The following is a 7,832-nucleotide window of genomic DNA, read 5'->3' as shown; positions in this document are numbered from 1 at the left end:
TCCCCGGCGCCGCACGCCCCCACCACCCCCATCTTAGCGCCCCCCACCCTCTGTGGGGACATTTCAACCAGGGAAAAGGGAGGTCCTGCCCTTGCCCCTCGCCCCCGCCCCCTCCTCCAACAGGGGAGACTTCTGTCCAAACCTTGGAAAGAAACGAGATACCAGGCCTAGCGCCTTCGGGGATCCTCTCTGGACAAGGCCACAGGGTGAAAACACCAGGTGAGGACTTCACTACCCTTGGGGCCACCATGGGACCGTGGAGACCTTTGCCTCCCTCCAGGCCCCCCAGCCCCTTAATCTTTTTCTCCCTGTGCTCAGCCTGGAGCAGAGTTAGGATCCCGGGAAAGCCCCTTACCAGTTGCTCCAACCTCCTCCTTAAACTGGAAGGTAAACTGAGGCCCAGAGAAAAGTAGTGATTGACTAGTTCCTGGAGGGAGAGCATGGGCTAGAGCCCACGGCCGCTGACCTCCTGGCCAGAGGTCAGGCCATTCCTTATGGTTGAGCTTAGCCAGCCCCGTGTGCCAGTCCCCAGCCTCTGCCCTGCACCAAGCAGAGGGGCTGGACACCTTTGTCATGACACCAACTGCCTCTCCTTCCCCAGCAGTCTGGACCTGGGCGGGGTTTTTAGAGAAGCTTCTGGACACCACTCCACGACAGACCAACCAGGTTGCTGCTGCTTGCAAACATCGCCTGCATTGAAGGATTCCTGCAGCCACCAGCTCTGGAACTTTCTGGAACCAAACCTTTCCCCAGACTGCCTACAAGGACCAGTTTGCTTCTGGATGTAGGTGTGGCCTGCAGGGGTCTGGCAGGGCTCCCCAGAGTCAAGTGGACCCAGCCCTTTGGAACCCCTGCCTGGTCCTGTTGACTTCTGCCCTCTCCCTGCAGCACTTCCTGGAGGCGTTTGACGGGGACCTGGGACGACAGCTGGAAAGTGCCTGACATATTCTCAAGAAGCTGCAGATTCCAGACATCTCTGGGCCCCTCTCTGGACTGGGATGGGGGACCCAGAGGTGGAGAAGATCACACAAGCAGCACTTGAGGGCTCCAAGGGTGGCGAGGAGAGAAGTTTCTGCTCTGGTACAGCTAGCCCTGGGACCCTGAATGGTGCTACAATGGAGCGTCCACCCCCAGCGCCAAGCCCTCAGTGCAGAGGGGGAGACTCAGGCGGCTCTCAGACAGACACAATTTGCCAAGGTCACACAGCAAGTCAGGGTGCCGCTAAGACTAGGACCTAGAGCTCCACCTCCTGGCCCAGGCTTCTCAGCACCTGGACCCCAGAGGCCAGCCTGTGGGAGGCCCGCATGGCCACTGCACCACAAACCAAGGACCTAGTCTGGGTTCACCTCCACCAAGTGCTGGCCGTGAGTCACTTGGGTCACTCCACTCTCTGCATTAGGCCTCAGTCATCCAAGACCATCTTTCAAGGGCCCTCACTCCAATTATGAGTCTGGGACTTTCTGAAATTGAGCATTTTGGCCAGGCTGTGGGGGCCCTCTGTGGTCACCTGTAAGACACTGCCGAGGGAACTTTCCTCCTCTCACCAGACTGAAGCTAAGAAGTGCTGGAGACAGCAGTTGCTTTAGCCACAGGCTGTGTAGACCACCTGAGGATGATCTGGGAGTCTGTTTTGTGTACCTTGGAACCCATCGGATCCCTCCAATGGTGAGTTCCCTGGTGTACCTAGCACCAAGCTGTGAGAATGACGCCCAATGGGTTGGGTGGAAGAAGCAAAACTACAGGCTCAGTCCCAGTACTTATTCCCCTGTGTCCACACAGGCCAGGTCTCCAGGGTCCCTGCCCATCCAGGGCTGAGGACGTGGTCCTCTGGGAGCCTTCAGGCCCACTCGGACCCTAGCATTGGGCAATGGGCTCATCCCCACCTGAAACTGGGGCTTGGGGTTGCAGCATTCAACTTCCAAAGCCCAAGAGGCACTGGGACAGGTGGCCCAGCAGGCTCAGAGATGCTCAAGTACCAGAGGTTGGGAGGGCCCTTTGAGGCTAAGGGGTCTGACCCACTGCTATTTTGCAAATACAAAAACTGAGGCCCAGTGAGGGGGAGAGGTTTGCAGAACACCCCCAGCAGGCTAGTGGCAGAGCTGGGAACAGAATCTGCATCTTCCGCTGCTCCTGTTCAGAACTATTCCCCTGCACCAAACACAATCCACTGACATCTTGACTGAGCTCACCTCTTCTTCTTCCTGGACCTTGGACTCCTTTTGCAGAAGACTCTCCGAACTAACAGCCTGTCAGGGCTGGCAATTCAGGGGTTTTCCCTTCAACCTGATGGTCCTTTCCACCAAAGCTTCCTAGTGCTCTTCCCCTCCCACCAGTGCTCAGCCCTTCTTGGCTTCAGAAGCTGCTCCATCCTCAGCCGTAAAGGTCACTCTCCCCTGCTCACCATGGTTCACCCAACTCCCTGTGGTTCCCGCATTCCCAGGCATGGAGAGCACCATTCTCCCAGCTCGTGGGGGTCTCTTCTTTGTTGCCCCTAGGCCCAGTCCCTGACCCTCTCTGACCACTGGAGCCTTAAACCCCATCAGTCTTTCCTGGGACCCCCTGGACTGTTCCTTGCAGACTCCCTCTCTGCTGGCCCAGAGCCTGTGGGAGTAATGATGGCAGGCATGTCATAGGGCTGCTGTGAGGTTTTCATGAATTAATACACTCATCAGGTACACACGGTATGAGTAGGTGCCACATCTGTAAACTCCCATGTTATGAGCTGTGCCCTGTTAGTAACAAGGAGAGACTTGGAGCTGGAGCCTCTGGAGGCCGAGGCACCTGTGGGTGAAAGGGGAAGAAAGGAGGTGCCAGCCTGGAGGAGTTTTTAGTAATCAGAGATAATGGGAGCCACAAGGGTCTTAAGCTGGGAAGAACATGGTCAGGTCGGCTTCCAGAAGAATGGCAAGGGGAGCTGGGCTACTGAGCACCAGAGGGGTGTGTTGGGCCTAGCCCAGGCCCTCCATCCCTGGCTTGGTGAGCAGTGAATGGGGAGCTGCTGCCCAGGGAAGAAGCTTGCTGGGGCCTGAGCCAGAGCCCTGAGGGGCACTTTGAGTATATCCCTTGACTTTTCCAGGCTACAGCCCCAGCCTGGCTTACTCCATCTTGTGCTCTCACACCTGGCCTGGACCAAAGCTGCTAGTGGGTACCCAGGCTATTTCTACACTTGCAATGCCAGTACATGTGCTGCCTCCTGAACCAGCCTGTGCAGTCTCTGCATAGCCTTGTTCAAAATTATATTTTTCATAAAGTTAAGATAACGACCAACATTCTGCCATTGAGCATTTTTTGTGCTCCTTTTATGCATCAGGCATTTTCTGAGTGTTTTAACTACTTAACTCTTTTAATGCTCACATAAGTCCCTTGATAGAGGTGCCATCATTCTCCCCACTTCTGTATTTAACAAATCGGTAAACTGAGGCACAAAATGTTAAGTCACTTAACTGACCAATATCACAGAAACAATCTGTGGAGGAGGCTGGACTCAGCCCAGATTCTCCTCCCCCTGCCACCCCCTCCTGCCCCAGGTATATCCCTGCCCGCTGGCCTTTCCACGCGGACCATGTCTCTCCCACCGCCGCTTGATGGTCCCTCAAACATCTGCAAATGCCACACCACCCCTCAAGCTTCCTCTTCTCTGAGGAACATCTCTCCATTCCTTCCATCTTTTAAACATTTCTTACAAATGTTTATGAAGCACTTTACTCCACACTGGAATTAACAGTGGGCAAAGCAGTCACGGTCCCCGCCATGGTGACCACAGTCTAGTGGAGAAGAGGCAATAAATTCCTCACCAAAATAAAGTATTAAATCGCCATTTCGCCAAGTGCCAACAGAGGCCTGGGGTGTCTGCGAACCTGTAGCTGAGGATTTGGCCTCATCGGGAAGGTCAGGGAAGGCTTTCCAGAGGAGATGATATTTGGGCTGAACTAACAGGGGAAAATAGGAAGAACTCGGCAGAGGAGAGAGGCAGCGGCACCCCAGGGGAGGGAACAGCATGTGCAAAGGCACTGTGGCGGCCAGGAGAGTGGCAGGCCAGGGACTGGAAGAAGGCTTATGTAGCTGGAAGAGAGGCAAGGGGGTGCATGAGGCCAGACAAGCTGGAGGGCTTACCAGAGTCAGGCCTGGGGGATGCCCTGGGCCCTGCCTCACAGCCTCGGGTGCAGTTGGCCCTTCCTCATTGGCTGCTGTGCTCAAGGCTAGGCTTGGACCCAGAGCATAAGTTCTAGAGCCAAACCTCCTAGAGCAGCCCTAACAGAGGCTGCCCTCTCTCCACTTTTGCTGCCTGTCCCTGTTAACACAACCTCAGCTACAGTGGTTTCTTTTGTGGCTACCTGGCACCGTGTCAAGTCTCATTTATGAGGCCACACTCCTCTGTCCACCCAGCCACCCACCCAGCACAGCCTGGCCCAGTCAGCACTGACTTGCTACCAGCAGCTCAACTCAAATGCACCTACTTGGGGAGGCCAGTGCCGACTCCTCAGGCAGGGTCACCCCTCCTTTTGCTCTCCCCAAACTCCCAGTATGCCTCCTTGACAGCAGTATCCCACTGAAGTTGCTGGATGGACCCCTTGCTCTCTCACCAGCCTGCAGGTTCCATGAGGCCGAGACCAGCTGTATGTGGGCACCATCACGTCACTGCAGAGGCTGGCACAAATTCCACCCTCAGCTGTTTGTTGCATGAATGACTTACTCGCCTGAGCCCCTGCCCTGTGTCAGGCCTTGTACTGGATGCTGGGAACATGAAGACCAGATGTAGATGCTGGTAGGGGAGACAGCCAAGTAAACGTGCAGGGACAGCGCAGGGTGCAGAGTGTGGTGACGAGGAAGCACAGGGGCTGGGGGCACTGAGGGGGTCCCCGGACTTCACTGGAGGACCAGCAGGACCAGAATTCGCCAGCTGGGAGTGGTGGTGGAGACGACTATGAAAATGAATGTGAGGAAAGTCCGCCTCCTCCAGTCTCCCCAGGGCACAAAGTGGCCGCTGCTCTGCATTTGAAAAGTGGCTTTAGTTGATTAGGTTTCTTTCCCCTCTTGAGATGTGGCTGCTCTGACTTGCTCCTCACTGCATTCCTTGCGTCCTCTTCTCTCAGCCCTGCCTTCAGGACATTGCCCACAAAAGTTTCATCTATTCCCACCTGGGCTCCACTCTCCCCCTCCCACCCCCTCCATGGTTCTGTGTCCCTCACCTTCCTGGCTCTCCGCTCATTCACCCAGCTCTGGCCGTCTCAATGCGTGGGTGCCAGCCTGCACCCTCTTTACATGAGCTTTGTTGATTTCATAACCATAAATAGATAAAATGTTCTGAATGCTTTCATGTGCAAGTAGAATTGAGGGAGTGATAGCATAATGAAAAGGCCTCAGGAAAAGGAAAACAGCCTGCTAAGATGCAGCGGAAGACAACACGGCCACTGCACAAGCCAGCTCTGCGTGGGTTTCCTATTCTCGCTGCACTGACCGCGGAGCTGTGGACGCAGGATGGGGAGGTGCTTAGGAATCTGTTAGAAAACCTTTCCCTGGTTTCAAATCCACCAAATTCAAAAGAACAACCTAGAAAAAAACAAAGTAGAAGTCAGGAAAATCTGGGTTCAATTGTGGATGTATCTCATTCTAGCTGTGTGATCCTGGGCAATTTAATCAATATCTCTGAGAAGACATACAGAGATTCTTCCCCTGGGTCAGACTGGAGGCTTCGGGAGGCCCAAGATCCCACAATACCTTCCTTTTCCTCCCATACATAAATTTTGTCTTCCTTACAATGCCTTAATCACCAGCCCTGAGACCCCCTGCCCAAAATGCAGTCCTGCAGACTAGGGTTGGAATAGGGATGGAATAGGGTACCCTGTCTCCTCATTGCCTTTTCCAACACCTGTTGCAGGAAGTGGAGCGTCATCCTGCATGGGGAGGATACATCTCCACAGCCACAAAGGAGGCTGGAAACCAATAAAAAGCCTGGCCCATTGGGCTTCCCACCTCTCCTCCTTTAAGTTGTGCAGGAGCACTACTTCTCCCTGGCATTTGGAACAGTAAAGGGAGTTGAAATGATAGCTTGGTATACCCTGGGTTAAGAGAGATTTCTGGGTGAGAAAGAGAAACAAGTGGAGATATTCGTGGTGTGAACTCATCCTCTGGTCTAAGGATGGCAAACTTTTTCTCTAAAGGATCAGTTAGTAAAAAGGGGTCAAAAAGTTCTTTAGGCTTTTGAACCATGTGGTCTCTGTTGCAACTACTCAGCTCTTCTATTGTAATGTGAAAACAGCCATAGACAATGAGTAAATGAATGAATGTGACTGTATTCCAATAAAACTTTATTTACAAAAAGAGGCAGCAGGCTAGATGAGGCTAGATTTGCAGTCCATAGTTTGTAAACCCTAGCCCTATCATGTGGTGCAAGAGAGAAAGCTTGGGTTGGGAGCAGGAACTAGGGGTGAGGCTCAGCATTGCCAGAGACTTGCTGTGTGACTTTGATTAAGTCATTATCCGTCTCCGAGCCTTTGTTTCACCATCTATCAAATGAGCATCATCATATCAGTCAAGGCTGGGTGTCGTGGCTCACATATGTTATTCCAGCACTTTGGGAGGCCAAGGTGGGAGGATTGCTTGAGGTCAGGAGTTCAAGACCAGCCTCGGCAGAAAAAAAATTTTCAATTATCTGGGTGTAGTAGTTTATGCCTGTAGTCCCAGCTACTCGAGAGGCTGACACAGAGGATCATTTCAGCCCAGGAGTTTGAGGTGGCAGTGAGCTATGATCAGACCACTGCACTCTAGTCTAGGTGAAAGAACAAGACTGTATATAAATAAAAATAATGATATCAGTGAGATTTGTCGTGAGAATGTGTCTAACAGGCCAGAGCAAATCTGGAGTCTTTTTGTCCCTCTGCTCCATAATGTTAAGTGGATTTGCACCCACTGCCCATGCCAACCTCACCTGGCCATGCCCTTGCCTGCTGAGGGTGGCAGCAGCCTGCCAGAAAAGAAGGTGTCTCTCTCCAGGGTCAGATTCTTCATCTGTCTTTCCAAGCTCGAGCCCCAAGTGACCCCATTTCTGTAGCAAGCCAAGCACAGGAGGAAACAAGGAATCCCTTTCTTTCCACCATCCAGTCGTTTGGCAGGAAGCTACAGTTCACTTGAGAGAGTGATGTGGCTGCAGTGGCTGGTGGCCAGGCTTTGGAGGAGGCCTTTGAGACTCAGGCTGGGAATAGAACTGTGAAAAATGGGCGTCAGTGCTCCTCTGGAACATTCACCTGTGGCCACAAGTTAAGTAGTTGCAGCTGTGGTCTCATTGGTGACTTGCAGCACCACCAATTGCATCAATGCATCTTTCTTGGACCATCTTGCCCACCTGTCTGGTCTGACCACTACTGCAAGCTTTCATCCTTTGGCATATTGTCATTTTCTCTGAAGCCCCATTCAGTGATTCATTCATTCATATTCTTTCTGTCTCTCCCAACTTCCCTTCCCTTCCTCCCCCTTTCTCTTTCTCGTAGACACATTTGTCCAGAGCAAGACAAGATCACACTTTGACAGCCCTCTGTCAAGATCCTTGCTCCATATCTCCAGACTAGCAGCCAGGAGTCTCCATGCTGTTCTGAAGAAGCAGATTCCTCAGCTACCCTTCAACTCCTTCCCAGGAGATAATCCTCCTCCAAATCTCTGGAAAAGATACACCTCCTCTTCTCTGATAAAGGCTGGGGGGTGATGCCCTTCCCCCAGGTTCCCAATAAAGCTGTGCAAGACAGGGGCAAGGGAACTCACGGCCCGTTTTTGCTACAAAAACCCTTTTTCGGAAAAAATAATAAAGAAAGGAATCAGCCAATCCCTCCTCGATGCCA

At 52.8% G+C, this 7,832-nt stretch overlaps 1 long non-coding RNA gene across 1 annotated transcript; it reads left to right on the top strand.

The window, feature by feature from the left end:
* The first annotated feature begins 304 nt into the window (after nucleotides 1-304).
* Nucleotides 305-7,832, top strand: LOC112606931. The gene is made up of 3 exons (XR_003115710.1): nucleotides 305-1,107; nucleotides 1,548-1,665; nucleotides 7,488-7,832. It is a non-coding gene; the product is annotated as an uncharacterized LOC112606931 (long non-coding RNA).

Source organism: Theropithecus gelada, chromosome 14 (genome assembly GCF_003255815.1).
Source record: "Theropithecus gelada isolate Dixy chromosome 14, Tgel_1.0, whole genome shotgun sequence".
NCBI classification, from domain to species: domain Eukaryota; kingdom Metazoa; phylum Chordata; class Mammalia; order Primates; family Cercopithecidae; genus Theropithecus; species Theropithecus gelada.
The sequence above is the reverse complement of the archived record's forward strand: the minus strand, read 5'-3'. Positions and strand labels throughout refer to the sequence as shown.